A 13,039-nucleotide genomic window follows, 5' to 3' on the forward strand; every position below is an offset into this window, starting at 1 on the left:
TGACTCGAGATACATGGAAAGTGGTGTGAATTTTCAGATATATATTTGCTCGTTAGTTGTTTTTGCTGTTGTTTGTTTTTTGTTTCCTCTCTTGGTCAAGTTATTTCCTGATCTCAGTATTTACTTTTAACTTGAGAGCAAAACCATTTTCCTTTAAAATCTACTATATCTGTCAAGAATCAGGTTTTGGATTTGAAAAGTCAGCCGGACAACAAGAATGGTTGAATAATTTACTGGGTTGCAGCTGCTGGTAGGAGTCTGGGTCCAGATGTGGGAACAAATCTATAGAGATATGAGAGTTAGTGGCATGCATGTTTCCGGGAGATTGTTTGTCAATAACGAACAGCCACTAACCTTCTCAGGCAGGTGAGGTGGGTAACACCTGTCAGAATTAGGATGGATGACGTTACTGTAACTGGTGGCGGTGCAGCAGCGGAGAAAAACCCCACAAAATGTAATGAGACCAGGGACTTGACTCGAGATACATGGAAAGTGGTGTGAATTTTCAGGGGGTGAGGGAGTTACAGGCTAACAGCCACCGGGTTCACCACCTTGGAAAAGAGAAAAGGACCCACAAAATGGGGTGCCAACTTACAGCTCTCCACATGGAGGGGAAGGTCTTTGGTAGATAACCAGACCTTCTGACCCACTTGGTAGGGTGAATTCAGGTACAACATCGGTTGGCACTCCTAGTGTAAATAGTGAACATTTTGATGAGTCTTTCTAGCTCTTCGCCAGGCTTGTTGGTATTTGAGAGCTGCCCTATGGGCAAAAGGGACCTCAGCAGTCCTCCCCTGGATGGTGAACACCGGTGGCTGGAATCCATAGGCAGTGTAAAAATACAATAGACCAGAAACAGAGGATGGTAGGGAGTTAATAGCATGCTCCACCCATGGGAGGTTAAGTGACTACTTGGTTGGATCCTCCTCACACAAGACCCGAAGCTTGGTCCATCAGTCTGTGGGTGAAAACCAGAAGAGAGGCTGACAGAGATGCCCAGGAAGTTGTAGAACTCCCTCCAAAAACGAGAAATGAACTGGGGACTCCGATCTGAGACAATGTCTGCTGGTAGGTCATGAAGGCAAAACACTTCTCGGACCAGGACCTCCCCCAGTTCCTTGGCAGACAGGAGTTTCTTAGGGAACGAGGTGAACCATTGTAAAAAATCTGTCGACTATGGTGAAGATGACAGTGTTACCAGAAGATGAGGGGAGCCCAGTGATGAAGTTCATAGAAATATGGGACCAGAGCCATGAAGGAAACGGGAGTGGTCATAGGAGGCCAGCAGGAGGTTGTTGTGAGGTCTTGGCTTGAGAGCACTGACGGCAGAATGAAACAAACTCCTTGACATCCCTCACCAAGTCCTTTTCCCAGAACTGGGCCTTCACCACACCCAGTCTTATTAATTGCTGAGTGACAAAAGAGACAAAATTAATTAGAGTTCAAGTACCTTGAGTCTCCGGGATAAACCAGCAGGTGGTGGGTGGACATGGTGAGCTTGTCTTATCTCTTCTTCCAACTGTGTGATCGAGAGCCATACAGTTATGGGTAAAATGAACTCCACCTCACTGTTTGTCTGATTCTCCTCAATCCTGTCCTGAATCCTAGAAAGGGTGTCTGGCTTGATATTCTTGGCCCTGGGTTTGCAAGAGAGTGAAATGTCATATATACAACAACAACAAAAAAAAACAGGGCCTACCAGGCTTGCCTGAGATTTAATCTCTTGGCGGTCCTTAAGTACTCCAAATTCTTATGGTCAGCCCAGACTTTGAATGGTTCCTTGGCCCCCTCTAATCAGTGTCTCCACTCCTCAAGAGCCATCTTAAAAGCCAACAGTTCTCATTTCCCGACATTGTAGTTTATTTCTGCGGTGAACAGACTCCTGGAGAAAAAGGCACATGGGTGGATCTTTCCATCCAAAAAGCACTGGCTGAGGACAGCACCTACCCCCGTATTGGAGGCATCCACTTCCATAATGAATTGGTAGTTGGGATTGGGGGAATGAACATATTCTTGACAAAGGAGACCTTGGCCTTGTCGTTCCACATTAACTTGGTCTTAACTGATGTGAGGGCATGCAAAGGGGCTGAGACCTGGCCGTAGTTTCTGACAAATCTACGATAGAAGTTTGTAAAATGTGAAAACCTCTGCAGCTGTTTCCTGTTCTTAGGTGTAGGGCAGTCCAGAACCGCAGAGACATTGGCGTGATCCATAGACATTTGGTTAGGTGAAGTAATGAATCCTGCCTCTCAGCGAGCAGGTCCCTGGTTCAAACCCCGGTCCAGGGGCCTTTCTGGGTGGAGTTTGCATGTTCTCTCCGTGCATGCGTGGATTTTCTCCGGGTACTCCGGTTTCCTCTCACAGACCAAAAACATGCATGTTAGGCTGAGTGGTAACTCTAAAATTGTCCCTAGGTGTGAGTGAGAGAGTGAATGGTTGTTTGTCTTGTTTGTCTCTATGTGGCCCTCTGATGGACTTGCGACCCGTCCAGGGTGTACCCTGCCCCTCGCACAGTGATTGCTGGGCATGGGCACCGGCGACCCCCGTGATCCAAAATGGAAGAAGTGGGTAAAGATAATGGATGGATGGATGAAGTAATGAATCCTATGAATGAGGTGGTGGTTTGGTGGAATTCACATTTCTTCACCTTGATAAATAGATTATTCTGTAGAAGTCTTAGTAATACAGACCTCACGTGTTTCTTGTGGGACGTTAGGTGCTTAGAGAATATGAGAATGTCGTCTAGGTACACAAAAACAAACTGGTCGACCATATCCCTGAGGACGTCATTAGTAAGGGTCTGGAACATGTCAGAAGCATTAGTCAGACCAAAAGGTATCACCAAGTATTCATTGTGTCCGTTAGGAATATTAAATGCCATTTTCCACTCATCCCCCTCTCTGATGCAAACTAAGTGAGAAGCATTTCTTAAGTCCAGCTTAGTAAACATGGTGGAACCCTGGATGAGGTCAAAAGCAGGTTCGGGTTCAGGTTAGAAATGGCAGCTCTAACGCATGGCAAGTAGGTATCTCTGCAGACAAAAACAAAAGGCGTATCTGGAGGGCCACATCTGATTGGATGATAAAACAACGGGCGTATCTGGAGGGTCACATCTGATTGGACAATAGAGTGGCAAAGGGTATTTATTTTTAATAGTAATTTTATTCAAGCCGTGGTAGTCAATGCAGGGTCTTAATGAGACATATTTTTTGCTCACAAAAAAGAAACCTGCCCCAGCAGATGGTCTGATGATACCAGCCTGGAGGGAACCATGAATGTACTTCTGCACGGCTTGACCCTCGGGGCCAGATAATGAATATAGACTCCCTCTGCAGGGTGTGGAACCAGGGATTAAATCAATGGCACAATCACAAGGTCTGTGAGGAGGCAAGGATGTAGCTTTGATTTTGTTAAAAAACTTCTTGGAGTCATGGTAGTTGGTGGGGACCTTAGAGAGGTCTGGATAAGTTTCCTCAGCCTTATCCTGGCTTAGGGCGAGAGACACAGTTTTGAACAGACAGGATGATAGACATCCTTTAGACCACCCCACAATTTCAATACCCCTCCAGTCTATGCAGGGATTGTGCTTGAATAGCCAAGTGGCTCCCAAAATAACCAGGAGCTGGTGGGGAACTTATGACAAGAAACTTTATTTTCTCATGATGCTTCTCTCTGAGGGATAATCAATCAATCAACCTTTATTTAGACAGGTAAATCCCATTGAGCCTCGAGGACTCATTTACAAGAGAGACCTGATTTCAACAAAGAAAGATGACAACAATGGACAACAGCAATCATGTGATGGGTTCAGTCTTTTGGTTGGTCTATATGTCTATGTCTATATGTGCCTGTCTAAAGCTAGTACCTTGTGACCCTTGACTGTAAGAACAACCTTAATGCCCAATGACATCAAAATCACAGTGTATAAACACAGCATCTGCACCAAAGTCTATGAAAACAGGTAAGGAGTACTTACTTCCTTGAACCTGGATTTCTGCCGGAAGAGTGAAAGATGAGAAGATTTTGCAGTCTGTTATATGACTCAGCAGAACTCTCCTCTCTCCTACTGCGTCTGGTCTTTTTGCGGACACTTTGATACGATGTGCCCCACGTTCCTACAGTAGAAACATAGGCTCAGTTTTCTCCTTCTTTCCTTCTCCTCCAGGGTGAGACAATTCCTGCCCACCTGCATGGGTCCATCAGTCTATTGAGGATTAAACACAGTGGTGGGTGAAACTTTGGGTTTGGTGTGGTAAAACTCAACCCAGGAGCGAGAAAGTCTTTCTAATCTGCTTCCCTTCTCATGCCTCCTCTCCATGAGCTGTAGATCATTGTGTGTAGCCAGATCCTCCAACACTTTAAGAGACTCAAGGTAATCTTTTGTGGCTAGCTCATCCTTGATGTCATCATTGAGACCTTGAAAAAAGGCATCAGTCAGAGCTTCCTCATTCCAACAACTATCGACAACAACTTTTGAAAATCAACTATATATTCAGTGACCCTTCTGCTCCCTTGCTTCAATGAAAACAACATCCTGGCGGCCTTTCTCTCAGGCAAGATGTGATCAAACACCCTATAAAGTTTTTTTGAGAAATCTTTAAATGCATAACAAAAATAGGTGCCTCATTTTCACTCAGCGGTACCCCATAACTTTGCCTTACACAACAACAGGGCAATGACATAAACCACCTTGAACCATTCAGAGTGAAATGAGGAGGGCTGAAGTTGAAAATGGATGTCACACTGAGTCAGGAATGGTCGGTACAGATCGGGTTCCCCTTAAAACACTTCAGGCGGTGATAGGCAAGGTTCATGAATGGGTGACACATGGTAATGAGGCATGGGTTGAGCTAGAGTCACCTGAGGGTGAGCCTGTGAGGTAGATGGTTTAGAAAAATTAATGAGCGTGTTCATTCTCTCCTGCATATTGTTTTTTAATTTTACAATAGCTCCCTCTATACCAGAGTGCCATTCTTGCATCGGCATCATATCAATATTTGGCCAGATTATATTGTCAAGAATCTGGTTTTGGATTTGAAATCTCAGCCCGACAACAGGAATGGTTTAATAATTTGTTGATTTGTACAAAGTAGCTGCCGGTGGGAGTCTGGGTCCAGATGCAGGAACAAATCTGCAGATATATGACAGTTAGTGGCCTGTATGTTTCCGGGAGATTAACAAACAGCCACTAACCTTCTCAAGCAGGTGAGATCCATCCTAATACCTGTCGGAATTAGGATGGATTACCTTACTGTAACTGGTGAGGGTGCAGCAGCGGAGGAACGTGGCAAATACTATGAACAATGGGGCAATCCAGGGTCGCGGTCCATAAGAGGAAGCATAGGTCAAGCACAGGAAGTCAGAGGTCTTTAAACAAATCCAGAGGGCAGTCCAAAATTCAAAATCCAAGGGGCAGAAAGAATTATCTCTATCAAGATCAGAAGGGAAGAGCAAGAACAGATGGGGAGCAGGAATAAAGGTAAATCCAGATGACAGGGGTGGGATCAAGACAAGAGATTCAGACAAGATCAGAGATAAAGAGCTGGACATCTAGTACTACAATGTGTTCGATAAACTAGCAGAAAGCGTGGGTGACAAGAGCGCTTAAAAAGAGTGGGGAACAGGTGCAGGGCATGAGTGCAGATTGAGCTGTGGGTGCAGAGTGGGCATGGCAGAGTGACAGAGGCCGAGAAAATGACATGGAAACAGCAGAAAACATGACAATATCTCCCATTTCATGCTTCTGACTCCAATGGCCAGCATGTTGCTAAACAAGTTGCTAAGCAAGTACACACATGGTGTCATGTGTTCAAAGTATGCTCAACTAACTCAGTCTTGATGATTTGCGTCGAGGACATAGCATTTATATTTCTGAGTATTTGGATTTTTATACATAAAAATACACTTGATAGTTAGAATTTTGTGTATATTTACTGTATATTATGGCAATTTATTCTGCATTTTGCCTGATTATGGTGAGTCTGGGGTCGTGATAATGGGGCCCTTCAAGATTGTTGCCCATGGTACAGCGAAGTGTTAATCTGGCCCTGGCAGGGTCCAATGCGGGCAGAAGCAGAGGAAACATTTAATACGAGTTGACAGCTCCGATCTTATGCACCCTTTACTCGGCCACGCGCATACGCCGACCGTTAATAATTGTCTGTGCTATAAGCAGTCAAAGCTTATTTAAAAATATCTGGGGGGGTTTCAGGTTCGGACCTGTAATTACTGTTAATTAATCGGATCGGGTGTGGTTTGGAAATTATGGCTACTGGCTGAGGCCGATTCGGGTCACATTTTTTGAACCCAAATGCAACTCTACCATGCCTACAACTATAAAATGCAACAACATGATCTTATATGCCATAACAGCCCTTTTGTATATGTGAGATGTTGCAAACATCTTGTATGAAACTTTGCTTCTTGTACAGCAACCTGCAGTGATATGGAATCATCTGAGGGTAAAGATGAATAAAAAAGGAGTTACCATGACACATTACACACACCTTCACTCCCATCTCAGCCCCCACCCTCCCCAGCTGACCATCATGCTGCTCTCATGGTGCACTGATCAAGGAGCTCGACCACCTGAAACATGTGTTGGCTTGCACCACAGATTTATTCCCCCCTCACCTACCCTCACTAAAAAGGCTTCCACCCCCCATTGCCAGTACGAAGCTTCATAAGCTGCAGAATTCCAAGTGCCCTTTAAACACAGTGGTTTGTCAGTCTCTTTCCTGCTCCCATTGAGTGAGGCATTGTGTTCCTCAGCCCTGTAGACGGCTGTAAAACAATGCTGAGACGGCACTCTCTCGTCACTCTCCGGAACACCGTCTCGTCAATGAATCATCATATTGTGGAAAACTAACAAAAGAAGATTGACAGAAAACAAATGAAGACCTGTGTGCTGAAGAAAATTAAACAAGGAAGCTTTCAATTTGACATTACGTTGACTGCTGTAAAAAAAAAAAAAAGGTTGTGTAAATAAACAATGAGGTCTTGCTGCTTTTAAAAGAACAGATGCTGGATGTTAACATCTTCTTTCATGGTTGCATCAGAGTATATATTACTGTTCTGCTGAGATCACTTCAAGCAGAGGGCAGCTGAGTGATCTAAAAATGAAGTCTCAAATACTGCATAAGGCTGTATTTGGACACACTTTTCAGTATATAGTACAAGGTTTTAATTTCTTAATTGGTAACAACTGATGAACTAAACAATTAGGTATAATACAAAAGTTAGATATTTCAAATTGTTTTAATAAAAAATTTCACAATTGTTCATGCAAATACAACTTTAATGTTTCCTAAGACCACGTCAAGTTGGCATTACACAGAATTCAGCTCTGATTTATCAAACTGAGGTTGTTCAAAGAGATATTATCTACAACAAGTAATATATTATTTGCTCATAATCTTTCCACAGAATCCAACTTCAAACGATCTAAACTAGCTTTAACTTCAATATTTGTAAAACTAGAAATTTTTGTAGTCTTTAAAATCAATTGACTGAAGCCATTTTAAGTTGACTTTAAAAATAAATCTATTGTATATCTACATCCAATATCACTCTAAAATCTTCATTAAAATCCATCATGGGGTTCATGAAATATTTTGCTGACAGACAGACAAACACCCACAGACTCAGGCAAATACATTATAGCCTGCCTTTTGTCTTTTAGGAGCAGATATAAAAAATGTGATCACTTGTGGACAACAGATGCAAACTACAAAACAGTTTGGATATAATTTCATGGAGTGTATATACTTTGATATTTTACACATTCCAATATAAGCCTGGGGTGTAGCTGGTTCTCTGCTTCCCTAAACTGTGTATCTACTTATTGTAAATAAAGAAACTATATTATACGGCTTTATGGCTTTATGTTTGTTTAAGACAAAAATAATTAGGAATGCTGTTGGACCTGAACTGAGGCTGACAAGGATTTGAGGAACAGCTGAGCCAAACCAGACAGGGGGCAGGCGTGAGTGGGCGTGGCAGGACTTTGGGTCAGAGCTGAACTGATGAGGGAGAGTGACTGATGACATAGAAGGACTGGGAAAATATAAACACAAATGAGTAAGTTAATCACAGGACTCACAAAACATAAACCAATCAAATAATAAAACACAAAAGATCGTAATCATAACCAACCTAAAACACAGATCCTGACAGTATCAAAAATGAAACAACAGCATTGAGCAGCATCCAGATCACAATTTGTCAAAAATCATTGATTCTGCTTGTGACATCAGAGCATTTTGTAAATAGTTGGATTTTTGTGTGGTTATCTTTGTTCATGTTAGTGTGCACAAAACAACAGCAGCACAGATTTTGATCTCTGCTATGTTTGGTAAAAATATGCAAAAAGTGTCAATAAGCAAGCGGTACGCTAATGTCGTCCATCACTGAGTGATATGAATAGTGTATGTGTGTAGTTTTCAAGGTGAGTGTTTTTCCGAGCTGTAATTGAAAAGGGAATACATGTACAACTAAACCTTGATGATGTTGGTGGAAGGTATTCAAGAGGGTAGGAGTTACATGGTATATAAGAACAGAGGTAAAATTAAAAAAATTATTGTCTGAGGCAGTGCAGAGCGATGGACCCTGGTAAGTGGAGGGAGCAGTGTAATCCACCATCAGGTGCAATGGTGGAACCAGAGGGTGGCCAATGGAGCCAATATAAATTAATCTTTGGCCACATTAACCACTTGAGGAAACTAGCCTATCTAGTTTTTATTGCTTAAAATAATAGATTACTCAAATAATTGGGGTGGTCGGTTTACACATATACTGTGGTGCTTGAAAGTTTGTGAACCTTTTATAATTTGATATATTTTTGCATCAATATGACTTAACACATCAGATTTTCACAGAAGTCCTAAAAGTAGATAAATTCAATTCAATTCAGTTTATTTATATAGCGCCAAATCACAACAAAGTTGTCTCAGGGCACTTTACAGAAACATTCACATACATAAAAGCCAACTAGTAAAGTTCTCTATCTAAGGAATCCAGCAGACAAGTTGAATCTTGGGTTTGTTGCAGTCTCCCATCCTGAGCAAGCACAGTGGCAACAGTGGAAAGGAGAAACTCCCTTTTAAAAGGAAGAAACCTCCAGCAGAACCAGGCTCAGGACAAGCGGCCATCTGCTTTGACCGGCTGGTTTGAGAGGACAGGAAGGAGAGACAGATGAACACAGAATGGTAGGTCCAGGTATAGGTCCAGGTGTATCTGAAAGACAAAAAAAAACAACAACAACATATGTTAAGGATATAAAAAATAATTATAAATGCAAAACAGGTTGAGCAGAATAAGTATAGACAGTAGCAGAGTGAAAAGTAAATGGTAAATGGATTGTACTTATATAGCATCTTCCTCATAAAATAATAATTAATAACATAAACTTTGTAGATAAAAAGTGCAATAACCTGGTTTTGAGAAAACTCCTAATTGAAGAAATATACCCTGGGTCCTCTAAAAGAACATATTACTTAAAAAACTTTAACAAACAAGAAATTTGTTCAATTAGAACTAATTTTTTGAAATTTCCAATCCCTCCTAAATTTAAAGAAATCCACTTTAAAATTCTAAATGATATTTACCCTTCACAGGAATTCATTAAAAGAATTTTTAAAATTGAAATGGAGGAGTGTCGTTTTTGTAAGTCATTATCGGAATCAACAGAACATTTGTTCTATGAGTGTGAAATTGTAAATAATCTTTGGAAAGAAATATATAACTGGTTGATATCTAAATCTATCCAATTTGAACCATTTTCCTGGAATGGAATAAAATTTGGAATTTCAATAAGGAATAAAAAAGTTGAATATTTGATTAATAATATTATACTGTTTGCAAAATTTTACATTCATAAATGTCGTTTTACAAAATGTCTTCCTGCTGTAAAAGCATTAAAAAATTATTTATTATTATTTTGTAAATCTTTGAAAAAAATTAATACAGCCCCAGCAATCAAACTTTTCTCAATAATATCAGAATTTAAGTTGGTATAAACCCCACGTTTTTATTTTATTTTTGTTTTTATTTTATTGTGATGTTAATATTATTTTTCTATCCCTGATTACTTGACTATAATTTGTTGTTAATAGTTTTTAGAATGCACTAAGATGTTGTGGTTTCGCTCGGGTTATTGTTGGGGAGGTTTTTTTGTATGTATATTTTCTGGAAAGTTTGTTGATTGTGAAGTGGTCATTGTGACTGTCTTTGTATGTCTTTTTGTGTTTGTATTGTTCTAATAAAAAAAAAATATATATATATATATATATATATATATATAGCATCTTCCTATCTGATCAAGATACTCAAAGCGCTTCACAACACAATCTGTGCCTCATTTACCCATTCACATAGCACTCTATTAGATCTCTACAAAGCTAATTGAACAAATCATTCTAAAGAGACTAATCAGAGCTTTATCAAATTCATACACCGATGAGACACACATCAGAGGCAATGAGGGGTTCAGTGTCTTGCCCAGGGACACTTCGGCATGTGGCTGCTGTGGATTCGAACCCCCAATTTTTGCAATGGAGGATGACTGCTCTAACCACTCAGCCACAGCCGCCCCAGTGTGGTCAGTTGGTCCTCCAGCTGTCTAAGCCTATAGCAGCATAACTAAGAGACAGCTCAGGAAACCCAAGCCGACCCTAACTATAGGATTTAGCAAAAAGGAAAGTCTTAAGCCTAGTTTTAAAACGATAATGTGTCAGCCTCACGGACAGAGATTGGAAGTTGGTTCCACAAGAGAGGAGCCTGATAACTGAAGGATCTGTCTCTCATTCTGTTTTTGTAAATTCTAGGAACCACAAGTAAACCTGCAGCCTGAGAGCAAAGTGCTCTGTTAGGAAAATATGGAACAATAAGATCTGTAATATAAGATGGAGCTAGGTTGTTGAGAGCTTTGTAGGTTAGAAGTAGGATTTTGAATTCTATTCTGGATTTGACAGGGAGCCAATGGAGAGAAACTAAAACTGGAGAAATATGATCTCTCTTACTAACTCCAGTTAAGACTCTGGCAGCAGCATTTTGGTTCAACTGAAGACGTTTTAAAGAAGTATTTGGACACCTAGATAATAAACCATTGCAATAGTCCAGTCTAGATGTGACGAATGCATGGACCAGTTTTTCTGCATCATTTTTAGATAAGATGTTTCTAATTTTAGTGATATTACGCAGGTGGAAGAAGGTGGTTCTAGTAACGTTTTTAATGTGGGGGATAAAAGACATGTCCTGATCAAAAATAACACCAAGATTTTTAACATTAGAGCTGGAGGACAGATTAATGGCATCTAAGGAGGGATAAAGACTGAAAATTTAATTCCTAAGGTGCTCAGGTCCAAAAACCAAAACCTCAGTCTTGTCTGTGTTCAACAGGAGAAAATTAAGGGTCATCCAGGTTTTTATGTCTTTAAGACATGCTTGTAGTCTGAGTAGCTGATTGGATTCATTGGGTTTAATGGACAAATATAAATGTGTGTCATCTGCATAACAATGAAAATTTATCCCATGCTGTTTAATAATTTTACCTAATGGAAGCATATCTAAAGTAAAGAGTATTGGCCCAAGCACTGAGCCCTGAGGAACTCCATGACTAACTTTGGTGTATGAAGAAGATTTATTATTTACATTTACCAACTGGAATCTATCAGATAGATGATTTAAACCATTTTAGAGCCGTTCCTGTAATCCCAATATCATATTCAAGCCTCTGTAGTAAAATATTGTGATCAACTATATCAAATGCAGCACTGAGGTCTAACAGGACCAGTATAGACACAAGTCCATTTTCTGAGGCCATGAGAATTAGTGACTTTTACTAGTGCTGTTTCTGTGCTATGATGAGCTCTAAACCCTGACTGAAACTCTTCAAACTGATTATTTTTTTGTAGATAAATGGTAAATGGACTGTACTTATACAGCGCCTTTCTATCTTATTTCAAGATACTCAAAGCGCTTTACACTACAATCTGTGTCCTCATTTACCCATTCGTACAGCACTCTACTAGATTTCTACAAAGCTAATGGAACAAAACATTCTAATGAGACTAATCAGGGCTTTAGATCACATTCATACACTGATGGGACACACATCAGAGGCTATGAGGGGTTCAGTGTCTTGCCCAGGGACACTTCAGCATGTGACTGCTGGTGGATGCGAACCCCCAACTCTAGCATTGGAGGACGACTGCTCTAACCACTCAGCCACAGCCGATGTTCACGCAACTGACCTGCAACTATTTTTTCTAGAACTTTTGAGATGAAAGTTAGATTATATATAGGTCTATAGTTGCCCAGAATTTCTGAATCAAGGTCAGACTTCTTAAGTAAAGTTTTAATTACAGCAACCTTAAAGTGCTGTGGTACATAACCATTCATTAAAGAAAAATTAAGTAGATCCAAAATGTGGACATTAATTAGGGAAAATACCTCTTTAAACAGTCTGGTTGGGATGGGATCTAGCAGGCATGTGGATGGTTTGGATGAGGTTATTATTTTTGACAATTCAGAGAGCTCAACAGGACAAAAACTGTCTAAACATAAATCAGGCTCTGGTGAAATTTTTAAAGTTGCCTCATTTGACAGGGGACTAGAGATAGTAGAAGGAAAGATGGTTTGAATTTTCTCTCTAATTGAAATAATTTTATTTATAAAGAATCTCATGAAGTCATCACTACTTATAGTTGTAGGGATACATGGTTCAACAGAAATGGGACTTTTAATTAGTCTAGCAATAGTACTAAACAGAAACCTAGGGTTATTTTTATTCTCCTCTATTAAAGATGAGTAATATAAAGTTCTAGCTTTACAGAGAGCTTTTTTATATGTTAGCAGACTATCTTTCCAAGTTAAATAAAATTATTCAACATTAGTAGAGCACCATTTTCTCTCCTGGTTTCTAGATGCCTGCTTTTAAGTACGTAACTCAGAATTGAACCAAGGAGCCAGTTTCCTCTGATTGATTACTTTCTTTTTCAGTGGAGCAATTTTATCAAGTGAAGTTTGCATTGAAGTTGTA

The sequence above is a fragment of the Nematolebias whitei genome, chromosome 10 (assembly GCF_014905685.2).
Source record: "Nematolebias whitei isolate Nwh7 chromosome 10, NemWhi1, whole genome shotgun sequence".
Taxonomy (NCBI): Eukaryota; Metazoa; Chordata; class Actinopteri; order Cyprinodontiformes; family Rivulidae; genus Nematolebias; species Nematolebias whitei.